Below are 12,262 nucleotides of genomic sequence, written 5' to 3'. Positions count from 1 at the left end.
AGCCCATTAGTGGATTAGCGGATTAGCACTATTAGCGGTTTAGCGGTTATTAGCGGCTATTAAAGGCTTAAGGGATTAGCGGATTAGCTGCTAAAAGGCTATTAGCATCTTAGCGCCTTAGAAAAAGGGGGTGGGGAGCGGAAAAAAACCCCAGGAATCGCAAGACATTTTCGTCTTGCGAAGCAAGCCCATAGAGAAATTCGTCCTGCGAAGCACCTCCAAAACGGAAAACCCTTTCGTCTAGCGGGTTTTCCGTCTTGTGAGGCATTCGTCTTGCGGGGCACCACTGTAAGTTTAGAGTCTTTGTAGTGTGGTATACCATTTAGAAAGTTGGACTAGGACCTGGGAGACCCGGGTTCAAATCCCCACTCCGGGCTATTGGGTCATTTACTGCCTCTCAGCCTAACCTACCTCACAGGGTTGTTGTGGGGATTAAAGGAGAAGGGGGGACCATTTACAAGGCTCCCTAACGGTGCTCCCAGATCTTCCAATCCCATAAGGCTATAGGCCTTAGAATCATAGAATTATGAAGTTGGAAGTGACCCTGAGGAACCCTCTGCAATGCAGGAATATGCAGCTATCCTGTACATGGATCAAACCTGCAACCAGTACCATGCTCTAACCAACTGAACTATGTCATAGATGTTTGTGCTGGTCTTTAAAGTGCCCCTAGACTCTTGGTTGGTTTTGCAGCAAAGGACTAACACAGCTACTGTTCTCCCCCCCCCCCCCCCCGCAAATAAATAACAACAACACAGCAACAACAAAAATGAATGTGGCATCTCAGGATTTTTATTTTATATTGTATTTCACACAGAAAGCGCTTGGCAAGCAGAACATTCACTGGAATTTTTAAAACCCTAGTTTGAGAAGAGCAGGGATGAAGCTGAAGGAAAGAATAGAAACTCCTTTTTTCTCATTAATTTCCCCTAGAAATTAGAATGTAAATAACAATAACACAAAGAGGATTTTCATTTGAATGAGCTACCTTTTGGGATATAGACATGGAGCAGTTCTATTTAGCTAATAATAATAATAATAATAATAATACAGTGGTACCTCGGGTTAAGAACTTAATTCATTTGGGAGGTCAGTTCTTAACCTGAAACTGTTCTTAATCTGAAGCACCACTTTAGCTAATGGGGCCTCCTGCTGCCACCGTGCCGCTGGAGCACGATTTCTGTTCTCATCCTGAAGCAAAGTTCTTAACCTGAGGTACTATTTCTGGGTTAGCGAAGTCTGTAACCTGAAGCATCTGTAACCTGAGGTACCACTGTAAACCATTCCTCTCTGCTGCTGAATGTAGACACAGACTGAACAGGAGTATTGCCAGATATCTCTTCCAGCCAGACGATTTAGTTTTGACACTGCAGGAGCCAGAATCCAGTGTAAAAAGAGTCTTAGAATTGATTCAAGAGTTTGGTCGATTGGCAGGGTTTAAATTAAACAAAGTTAAAACCAAGGTTTTGACAAAGAACTTAACAGAAATTGAGAAAGAAAGGTTTCAGAATGAGACAGGATTGACAGTAGTGAAAAAAGTGAAATATTTGGGAATTATCATGTCTGCTAAAAATGGGAACTTATATAAAGATAACTATGATAAATGTTGGTCGGAGATAAAGAAAGATCTAGAAATATGGTCTAATTTGAAACTCTCGTTAATGGGTCGTATTGCCGTGATAAAGATGAATGTACTGCCAAGAATGTTGTTTCTATTTCAGACGTTGCAAATTATAGACAAAACTGACTGTTTCAGGAAGTGGCAAAAGGATATATCTAGATTTGTCTGGCAGGGCAAAAAGCCAAGGATAAAATTTAAAATATTAACTGATGTTAAGGAAAGAGGGGGCTTTGCCCTGCCAGATTTGAAACTTTATTATGAAGCAGCAGCTTTTTGCTGGCTAAAAGAATGGCTACTTCTTGAAAACACTGACATGTTGGATTTAGAAGGATTTAATAATGCTTTTGGTTGGCATGCATACTTATGGTATGACAAGGTTAAAGTGCATTAAATGTTTAAAATTCACATTGTCAGAAATGCATTGTTTAAAGTTTGGATGAGGTACAAAGACTTGCTTGAAAATAAGACTCCAAGGTGGTTGTCCCCAATGGAAGCAAAAGCACTAAAAAAACTCAATATGGAGGCCAACTGGCCAAAATATTGGGAGATTTTAGAGCAAGATGGTGATCGAGTGAAATTACAGAGTTACGATAAATTAAAAAGTAAAGTTCGAGATTGGCTTCATTATCACCAAATAATGGAGGCTTTCAAAATGGATAGAAAAATTGGTTTCCAGGTGGAAAAATCAAAATTGGAAACAGAATTGTTAGAACCCAAAACTAAGATTCTGTCAAGAATGTATAACTTGCTGTTGAAATGGAATACACAAGATGAGGAAGTGAAATCAGTGATGGTTAAGTGGGCCCAAGATTTGGGTCATAACATAATGTTCGCTGACTGGGAAAAGTTATGGACCACTGGTATGAAATTTACAGCATCTAATGCCTTAAGAGAGAATATTATGAAAATGATATACAGGTGGTACATGACACCAGTCAAGCTTGCAAAAATCTACCACTTACCTGACAATAAGTGTTGGAAATGTCAAGAGGTTGAAGGTACATTCTTTCACCTTTGGTGGACATGCCCAAGGATAAAGGCATTCTGGGAGATGATTTATAACGAGTTGAAAAAAGTTTTTAAATACACATTCTTGAAGAAACCAGAGGCCTTTCTCCTGGGTATGGTTAGCCAACAGGTGCATAAGAAGGATAGGACATTTTTCATGTATGCTACAGCAGCAGCAAGGATACTCATCGCACAGTATTGGAAGACTCAACAGCTACCCACACTGGAAGAATGGCAGATGAAAGTTATTGACTATATGGAATTGGCAGAAATGACCGGCAGAATCAGAGACCAGGGAGAAGAGACGGTGAAGGAAGATTGGAGGAAATTCAAGGACTATTTACAGAAACATTATAAGATAACGAACATTTGATGACATCGGATTGAGGATGAATGGGTATTTGGGAAAAAGTGATCAGAGAAAGATTTAATATTTTGTCAGACTAAGGAAATGCAATTATCTATTAGTCTTTAAGAGTATTAGAAAATTAAAGTACGATAGAGGACAAGAATTTGCAGACAGAATATATGATTTGGAATACAGAGAAGGAAGGCCTGGGGAAGTCGGAGAAATAAGTTAATGTAAAGAATACAAGGAGACAAAAATTGTTTTTAATATGTTTTATTTTCTATGTTGTATTTTGCTGTTTTGTGTTTGTGTGTTGTAGTACTTATCTTTTCTGTTTTTTCCTTTTCTTTTTCTTTATGTTGTTCTTCTGAGGTTGTTTGTTTAATGTTGTTTCAAGTTTCTGTTGTAAAACTCAATAAAATATTATTTAAAAAAAAAAAAAAGATATCTCTTCCAGCATCACCTAATCAGCTTTCCAGCCCGGCATTAATGAAATGACTTAGAAGATATGAAGCGTGCTTTTGTTCATTTCCTAGTAATCCACAAAAGTAAAAGCTACCTAACACAATAGCCAGAGCGGAGACCCTTTGTGAAGCATAAAGAGGCCACACAGAGCTCAAAAGCTTTAACAGGCAAGGAATAGCAAAGCTAAGTTCTGAAGGCAGCTCACAGAGAGAGCGCAAATTGAATGATAGCTCTCTCACTTCCACCTTTATAGTATGACAGTACAATGAAGTGAACAATAAAAAGAGAGAGAGAACTCTTAGCATGCTCTTTGACCAACACCAACCTATGCAGGTTTCCAGCTAGCTCTGGAACAAACACAGTGATGTTTATTTGGCAACGTCTGCCTACTTGTGGCATAGAGCAATTGTAGGGTAACCCACAATCCACATAATAATGGGAAGAATCCAGCATTCTGCTCAGGCCAATAACCAGGGGATCTGGGGTCCCCCCCCAATTCTAATAAGGAAAGCCTTTGTTTAAAAGTTCATTTTTTCATGCTCTTTTCTCTCTCATGCAACCCTCCAGGCACTTCAGCTAAGCCACCTATTCTTAATGCCTCTATACCTCCTGCATACCAGAGAGAAAGCCCAGAACTCAGCAGCCCATCTTTTCTCCTTTGAGAGGGGAAATGGCTTATTGAGAACCATCTGGGGGTGGTGGGGAAGAGAAACTTGCAAGGGGAAGGGAGAGAAGAAGAGAGACGTCTGGAAATTTCTGCTGAAATGCATGGGAAATCCTAAGTCTGTCCACCTTAACGCAGCCTGGGTTGCATACAACTAAGTCCTACTCAGACTAAAGCCCACTTAAATTAATGAACCTTAGTTATGTCAATTAACTCCGATGGGTCTGCTCTGCGTAGGAATACCACCCACATGCCGGAATACATGTGGTCAGATGGAGGGGGGGGGGGAATTCCAGAGGCTTTTGTTGAAACAAAAGTGCTGCTTGCAGAAAGGGAAGAGGTTTATTAAGCCCTTTCCTGTTGCGAGTTTCACTAGCTTCAGGATGTCCAGAGGCAGATTGGCTCTGAATCTGGAGGTTCTATACAGCAAGCAACTCATAGGCATCTTTTCTTCTCCAGGCTTAGAGGCAGCCTCTCTCTCTGAATATGCTGAAGGAAGCAAACAACCGAAAAACATTATTGTTTTTGAATCCTGCTTCATTATGCACCCAATAGCCATTGTAGGGTGCAGGATGCTGGGCCAGATAGACGTTTGGCATGGTCCAGCAGACCTGCTCTTATATTCAAAATGATCCCCCCCCACCTTTCAAAGAAAAGGTTGCTCCTTTCCGTCTGGCTTCTTGATTCCAGTTTTCTTTCTTTGTTTTCACTAACCTGTGAAACACAACTCGGTGCTTCAAGAGCCTCTGCAAACGGTTCATGTTCTGAAGCATGAAGGTTTTCATTCTGCATGCTGTACAACTGACAGGGGGGAAATGAAACATTTTGCCATATTCCTCCACCCCAAAGGTTTCTGGAGTTGCTTATAAAGAACAGTAAAAGCACTAGGTAGTCACAATGTGGCTTCTCCCCTTTGAGGAAGAAATTTAGGTCCTCTAAGTACACATCTAAGTACATTGGGAGAAAAGCAATGACAAACCTAGACAGCATCTTAAAAAGCAGAGACATCACCTTGCTAATAAAGGTCCGTATAGTTAAAGCGATGGTGTTCCCAGTAGTGATGTATGGAAGTGACAGAGATGGACCATAAAGAAGGCTGATCGCCGAAGAATTGATGCTTTTGAATTCTGGTGCTGGAGGAGACTCTTGAGAGTCCCATAGACTGCAAGAAGATCAAACCTCTCCATTCTGAAGGAAATCAGCTCTGAGTGCTCACTGGAAGGACAGATCCTGAAGCTGAGGCTCCAATAGTTTGGCCACCTCATGAGAAAAGACTTCCTGGAAAAGACCCTGATGTTGGGGAAAATTGAGGGCACAAGGAGAAGGGGACAGCAGAGGACGAGATGGTTGGACAGTGTTCTCGAAGCTACCAGCATGAGTTTGACCAAACTGCGGGAGGCAGTGGAAGACAGGAGTGCCTGGCGTGCTCTGGTCCATGGGGTCACAAAGCGTCGGACACAACTGAACAACAGCAACAAGTACACATCTACACTGAGGCGGAGAGTAAGCAATGTTACATTTTCGTTGGAGAAAGTGAGAAAGTGTGTACAAAGAGGGAAGGGATGATGGCTAGAAAGAAGGGGGGGAGAGAGATGGAAGAAGGAGAAGGGTGGAAAGAGATGAGATGGAGCGGGTTGAGGTAATAAAGAAGTGAATGGAGCTAACGAACACTAAAACAGAGAAAAGGAAGGGGCTGGAACATGGATACAAATAGGGATGGGGAGAAATTTAATTCAGTTCACATTGAAAGGCGATCCTACCTAATTCACCCTTTCCAAAACAATATGAGGACCGGAACACAGACATCCTTCAAAATTCACATTTTGGTGAATTTTGCAGTGCAGTTCTCCAGCCAAGTAATTATGGACAAAGCATGCATAAAAGTGAATAAATTCATGAAAATATCTTTAAAAATCCATTATATTGGGGGAAATTGCTTTGCAAAATGGTGTATACCAGGGAAAATTGCATACAAACACAGATCTATTTGGAGAAATTTGCAATGAGTATTGCAGGGGGTTGGACTAGATGGACCCTTGTGGTCCCTTCCAACTCTACAATTCTATGCTTCTATAAATGCTGATGAATTTTCATGAAGACTTCTTTAAAAGGATGTGAACTGAACTGAACCTGTGACTGGGAAAATGAGAAATTCCATTCCTAGTTACAAGTTGCCAATATAATGTGGCTGTAAAGATGGCACATTCAGTTTTTGCATGTGCTGGTGAAGGCATTCCATAACACCAAAATGCTAAGCCCTGATGGTAGTCAGTTTTAGTTACCCATATTCAAAACTGTAGTGTCGTTTCCTCTATTTCCTTTGGCTTAGCTATCTAAATTCTCTGGACGTGATCTGCCCACCAAGCTGCTTGTAAGGAGGTTGGTTCATTAGGTCAATTGGGCACTAATCTCAGTCTGCCCTCATGAGGTATCATCGGTTTGTTTGCTTGCTTTTAAATACACTCACAGCAAGCCTGTATTGAGATTGCATTGAGAGGGAAAGAATGGCCAGGTGATACTCAGTGAGCATCAGAACCAAGTTTGGATTTGTACCCAGGTCAATGCCCATCAATGTATTCATTATACTTGCTGATTTTGTCTGCAAAATGGAGCTGTCCATCATATGCTGCATTCTAAGGTGGTGCAAATGAGGACGATATCATTTCCATTTCCCAGAATATATTACATTGGTCCCCTGTGATGGGTTGATACAGCATGGCTCCATTCCTTCAGTACATTTTATATTTTTATTCTAAGCGCTACATATCCTTTTTGGAGAAGCCACAGGAGGCAACATTTCACTAAAGAAAGTGGGGGTGTATTTTCAAATTTCCCAAGTGTTGTGTTAAACGCTCCAAATTAATTTTCTTGTCTTTCATTTACAGGTGGACACCTATGACAGCCTTCCCCAACTTGGCGCCCTCTGGAGGTTTTCGATATGAGACACATCAGCCCCAGCCATCACAGCCAATTGTCAGGGATGAAAGATGCATCTGGACGACAGCAGGTTGAGGAAGGCTGCCCTGCAGGTGAACTTTTCTCAGTGCCGTTCTATTTTCGCTTGCCAGTTCATGATTTCTCATAATGCCTACTTCCACCATCACTCTCGCCTTCACACATATGCACATCTAGTTAATGCAGCCCTGGAACACCATGTTTAAAGAGGACTCTGAAAACATTTCGACTGCCATAAAGCCTGCTATGAAAACTATGATCCACACTGTTCTTTTTTGCTTAATTAATAAAGTGTTCCAAGAACAAATCCATTTCTTAATATCAATGTTGCCAGAGCAAAATTCAAGTCACTTACCGGGGTGAAACTAACTGAGCCAGGGCTGAAATGAAATTGCCTACTATGGCAGAAAAATAAAGTATTTGGACAGGTTTGTCAATAAGTCCAGAGAAGCCAAAAGCTGTCCCTAGTGGCCAAATGATGGTAAGGTAAAGGTAAAGGTACCCCTGCCCGTACGGGCCAGTCTTGACAGACTTTAGGGTTGTGCGCCCATCTCACTCAAAGAGGCCGGGGGCCAGCGCTGTCCGAAGACACTTCCGGGTCACGTGGCCAGCGTGACAACGCTGCTCTGGCGAGCCAGAGCTGCACACAGAAACGCCATTTACCTTCCCGCTAGTAAGCGGTCCCTATTTATCTACTTGCCCCCAGGGGTGCTTTCGAACTGCTAGGTTGGCAGGCGCTGGGACCGAACAGCAGGAGCGCACCCCGCCGCGGGGGTTCGAACCGCCGACCTTTCGATCGGCAAGCCCTAGGCGCTGAGGCTTTAGCCCACAGCGCCACCCGCGTCCCCGGCCAAATGATGGTAGTGGTTTTAATTTCCATTTACTGGGCAAAGTATGCAGGAATTCTAAGCAAGCCCACTTTAAACACACGGGGAGGGGGTGTTCCACATGAGGGTCAGAATCTATGGGCTAGGATTCCTTTAGAAGAGATGGAGCTGCCTCCCTGTCATAATCTAGCAAGAAGAAAAACCCAGCAAATGACAATGGCTCACGTGCACAAAAATCCAGATAGCAAAAGATGGCAGAGATTTACAGTATAGGAGCTCATCTATACATACAGATGCATACCCATAAACAAAATGCAGTACATCTTGCCAGGTGACCTATGTGCCCTTTCTGCCTGCTGACAAGGTGCTAAGAGTCGGTGGACATGTTCAAGACCCATCAGGCTCTGTCTTCCTATGATCTTTGAACTATATGGTTCTTCAAATAGAGGACAGATTTGTCCTTGGTATTGTAGGACACATGGCTACTGAAAAAGCTCAAAGCAGCTGCGGAGGAGTGTGGAGGAAAAACTGTAGTCATAATTACCAAGCAGCATCCAGACTTGCAACACATGTGTAAGGTGAGGCTGCAGGGTTTATCCTCCATTGGTGGCAAGCAACTTCCAGGAGCCACCATGGTTGGTGATGGCTTGAAAAGGAATAGTCATTACAGGCACCAATGTTTCTCAAACTTGGGTTCCCAGCTGTTGTTGGACTACAGTTTCTATCAGCTCTGACCACTTGTCCTCCTAGCTAAGGACAATGGGAGTTGTAGTCCAACAACAGCTGGGGACCCAAGCTTGAGAAGCACTGTTTTAGGGGGAGGATGTGATCTTGCTGATCATGAGTGCAGGGAACTTCCAGCATCTTAAAAAAATTAAAAAGTCCCCCAGTCTACCCAGCCACCTCAAAAAGTGTGAAAGGGCACAGAAGGTAGGCTTCGCCAGAAATCCCTAGAACTATATTTTGGAAGCAGTTTTATCAAATCTGTAAAACACCTGCCACAAGGTATCAGAAAGGGGATAGGAAGCACCCAGCAACTTGAATAGGGGACTGCAACTTCCTGCTGATCAGCTGTGCTCTTTGCCTCTACCTTCTTTCCATTGTATCAAAAGGCAACGTCCAGAATTTGGCTAGGGTTTCAACTAGTTTCATTCTAGGGTGGAACTTCAGTATTTATTTATATCGAAAACTGTGTGATTAGTGACACAATAGCTCTACCATGTGGCTGTACAGAAAATGGCAAGGAGGCACAGTGGGATTTGTGGAAATGTCAGCCCTTTTCTCTTGCTTCAGTAAGAGAGGCTGTGACCTGGGTTTGAAAGATATGTCTGTAAATGAAGCAATGGATACAACCAGCTGATAATGGGCAGAAATGCTTCTAGACAGAGGTAAAACAGCAGCAACGTTCACAGCTCTCTGGGTAGGCCAAAAAAGGCAAACTAGCACAGTTTTGTTACATTATTGTATTATTTATTCCTTTGTTTATTATTAACATTTATTAGTCACTTTTTTCACAAAGTGACCCAAAGTGACTACAAAAGTAGTAAAAACATTCATACAAAGTATAAAAACAAAAATAGAATAAACATTCTCATAGACTATAAATTATCCATGGAAATAAAAGGTAAAAATGATGCATGTCCACGAGACTTGCAATCAATCCATGTACTCAGGTTCATCATTTGATGACTGTACCATCAAGCGATGGTTTGTGCACATCCAAGTGATTCAGGAAGACCCAAACAAACGGATATCACCTCTGTAACACAATGTTTTTTTATTTGAATCCATTCACACATTCAGCTTTAAGTAGGGTTGGAACGCACTTTTTCCCTCCTAAAAAGTAAGGGGAAATGTGTGTGCGTCTTATGGAACTATCGCTGAAGCCAGAACAGCAAGAGGGAGAGCTGCGCAGCAATCCCTCTTGCTGTTCTGGCTTCAGGGATAGCCGCACAAAGCCTCTGCAACAACATTTGATTCAGAATGTTTTTTTTCTTGTTTTCCTCCTCTAAAAACTAGGTGCGTCTTATGGTCTGGTGCGTCTTATAGAGCAAAAAATACAGTACATTCTCGTGGTTGGTGCAGACATCATTGCCACCTACTGAAATATTGGGGGGGCAGAGACATTTGCATCAGCTCACCCTAAATGGATTGGAGCAAAATGAATAGAAAGACACAATGGACACAATACAGCCAGAGATAAGCATTCTTCAGTCCTGTTAGTTCCAATGGGAGAGTGAAACATGTGCTTCGCTGTTGTCTCACTGAAATCAGTGGTGCCAATGCCCCATTGGTTTTATTGGGAAATTAAGCACATGTCTAGCTCTCTCACAAAAGGGACGCGGGTGGCGCTGTGGGTTAAAGCCTCAGCACCTAGGGCTTGCCGATCGAAAGGTCGGCGGTTCGAATCCCCGTGACGGGGTGCGCTCCCGTTGTTCGGTCCCAGCGTCTGCCAACCTAGCAGTTCGAAAGCACTCTCGGGTGCAAGTAGATAAATAGGGACCGCTTACTAGCGGGAAGGTAAACGGCGTTTCCGTGTGCGGCTCTGGCTCGCCAGAGTAGCGATGTCACGCTGGCCACGTGACCCGGAAGTGTCTCCGGACAGAGCTGGCCCCCGGCCTCTTGAGTGAGGTGGGCGCACAACCCTAGAGTCTGTCAAGACTGGCCCGTACGGGCAGGGGTACCTTTACCTTTACCTTTAGCTCTCTCACACTTAAAACCAATAGGATCTGGTCCTATATCTGTAATTTGTTCATACCAAATTATTCAGCCATTTTTACTGACTGGTTGACTTTTGAAATGGTCAAATATATTTTAAGGGGCAGGAGGTCGAGAAACAGGTTGAGTTGTTCAATTTTCCCATATGAAGTAAATTGTGCCATTTCACCCTAGAAGGCACACCAGCTCCGTTGTCTCTAAGCTTTGGATGTTGCTGGATTTTGTAAGTGGCTTGTACATTAAGCTGCAGGATGAAAAATAAAGCTGTAGCCTTGACCGGTTTCTGGTCAAAAGTTCTTTACACCCATCATCCTCCTCCAGCACCAAATGAGATTATATTACATTGAAAGATGCCAGAGAAGCAGACCCTCATATAAAGGCATAAAATAGAGGGAAACACTTACCCTGCTCAGCCTCTGTCTCTCTTCCCACATAAACACAGCTTGAGAACTCTATGCTTCCAAATGTGTGCAGTTTCACTATGTTGTTGGCATTTAGCAGCGTCAACATAAGATTGATACAAGTTCCGGATGGTACGTAAGCGGGCAGGGATCCCAAACCCCAGCCCAGTAAGTTGCGTCTTATCTTTGGATTAGAGTAATGTAAACAGTATCCAGTTTGACAGGATTCATAAGAAAGCAAGAACTTGTTTGCAGTTAGGGATGGGAGAACCTTCTAGTTTAAAGAAGCCATAATGAAAAATGAAGGAAAAAAACATTGGGTTACAGAGTATTGCTTAGGACTCTAACTTTTGCAGTAACAGGTTCTCCACTTTTGACAGTGTTATTTGAGTTTAGAAGCAAACACCATCAGTTACCACGGAAAAAAAATACCAGATGCTGACCCTTCCCTTTCATTCTCGGTAGTGGCGCCCTCCCTGTGGAACGCCCTCCCACCAGATGTCAAAGAGAACAACAACTACCAGACTTTTAGAAGACATCTGAAGGCAGCCCTGTTTAGGGAAGCTTTTAATGTTTGATGTATTACAGTATTTTAATATTTCGTTGGAAGCCGCCCAGAGTGGCTGGGGAAACCCAGCCAGATGGGCGGGGTATAAATAATAAATTATTACTATTATTATTATTCTCCTGCATGATACTACATTGCCAATAGGGATGGGCAAATCCATCGATTATGGGTTCGCTCAGCTTCTCATTTTTCCATACTTTTCTACATTTCTGCATCAGTTTGTGATCATTTTTTTCAAGTCATCATGAAAATCCATCAGTTGAATTTCTCCTAATAGAAAGGCTTTGTGTACAATTTCGCCTAATTTGCAAATTTTTGCAAAGCAATCTTCTCTAATGCAATAAATTTGTGCATTTCTTTTTTGCTCGGATGTGTTTATTTTTACGCACACTATACCCCAGAATATGCATTTCTTAGCATATTACTTGGCTGGAAAACTGCAATGCAAAATTAAGAGAAGGGCAAATTTTGAAGGATGACTGTCTTCTGGTTTGCATATTGTTTTGGAAAGTGAATTAGGAAGGCTTGCTTTTAAATGCCAACTGAAATCTCTCCCATCTCTCATTGTGAATGTACCTCCTTGTGTTCAGAGTTAACCACACTGTGAAGAATGGCTGGAAAAGTAGACTTTATCACTAAAAGTGATTTGTGATTTTATAATAGTGTTGTATGTTTTAATCCCTCTA

At 42.4% G+C, this 12,262-nt stretch overlaps 1 protein-coding gene across 3 annotated transcripts in view; it reads right to left on the bottom strand.

The window, feature by feature from the left end:
• PDE4D (phosphodiesterase 4D) overlaps positions 1–12,262 on the bottom strand; it is a gene marked incomplete at its 3' end in the record, with an annotated part of 612,406 nt that overhangs the window by 562,545 nt on the left and 37,599 nt on the right. Inside the window, exon 1 of one of the 3 annotated variants that reach the window (XM_083403907.1) lies at positions 11,012–11,101. The exons of the other annotated variants lie outside the window; for them this stretch is intronic. Of the gene's footprint in view, positions 1–11,011; positions 11,102–12,262 lie in introns of those variants that run through there. 3 annotated transcript variants of the gene reach the window in all.

The sequence above is a fragment of the Podarcis tiliguerta genome, assembly GCF_965153285.1.
Source record: "Podarcis tiliguerta genome assembly, chromosome: 11".
In the NCBI taxonomy this organism is placed as follows: Eukaryota; Metazoa; Chordata; class Lepidosauria; order Squamata; family Lacertidae; genus Podarcis; species Podarcis tiliguerta.
This window is presented reverse-complemented; position numbering and strand designations above follow the sequence as displayed.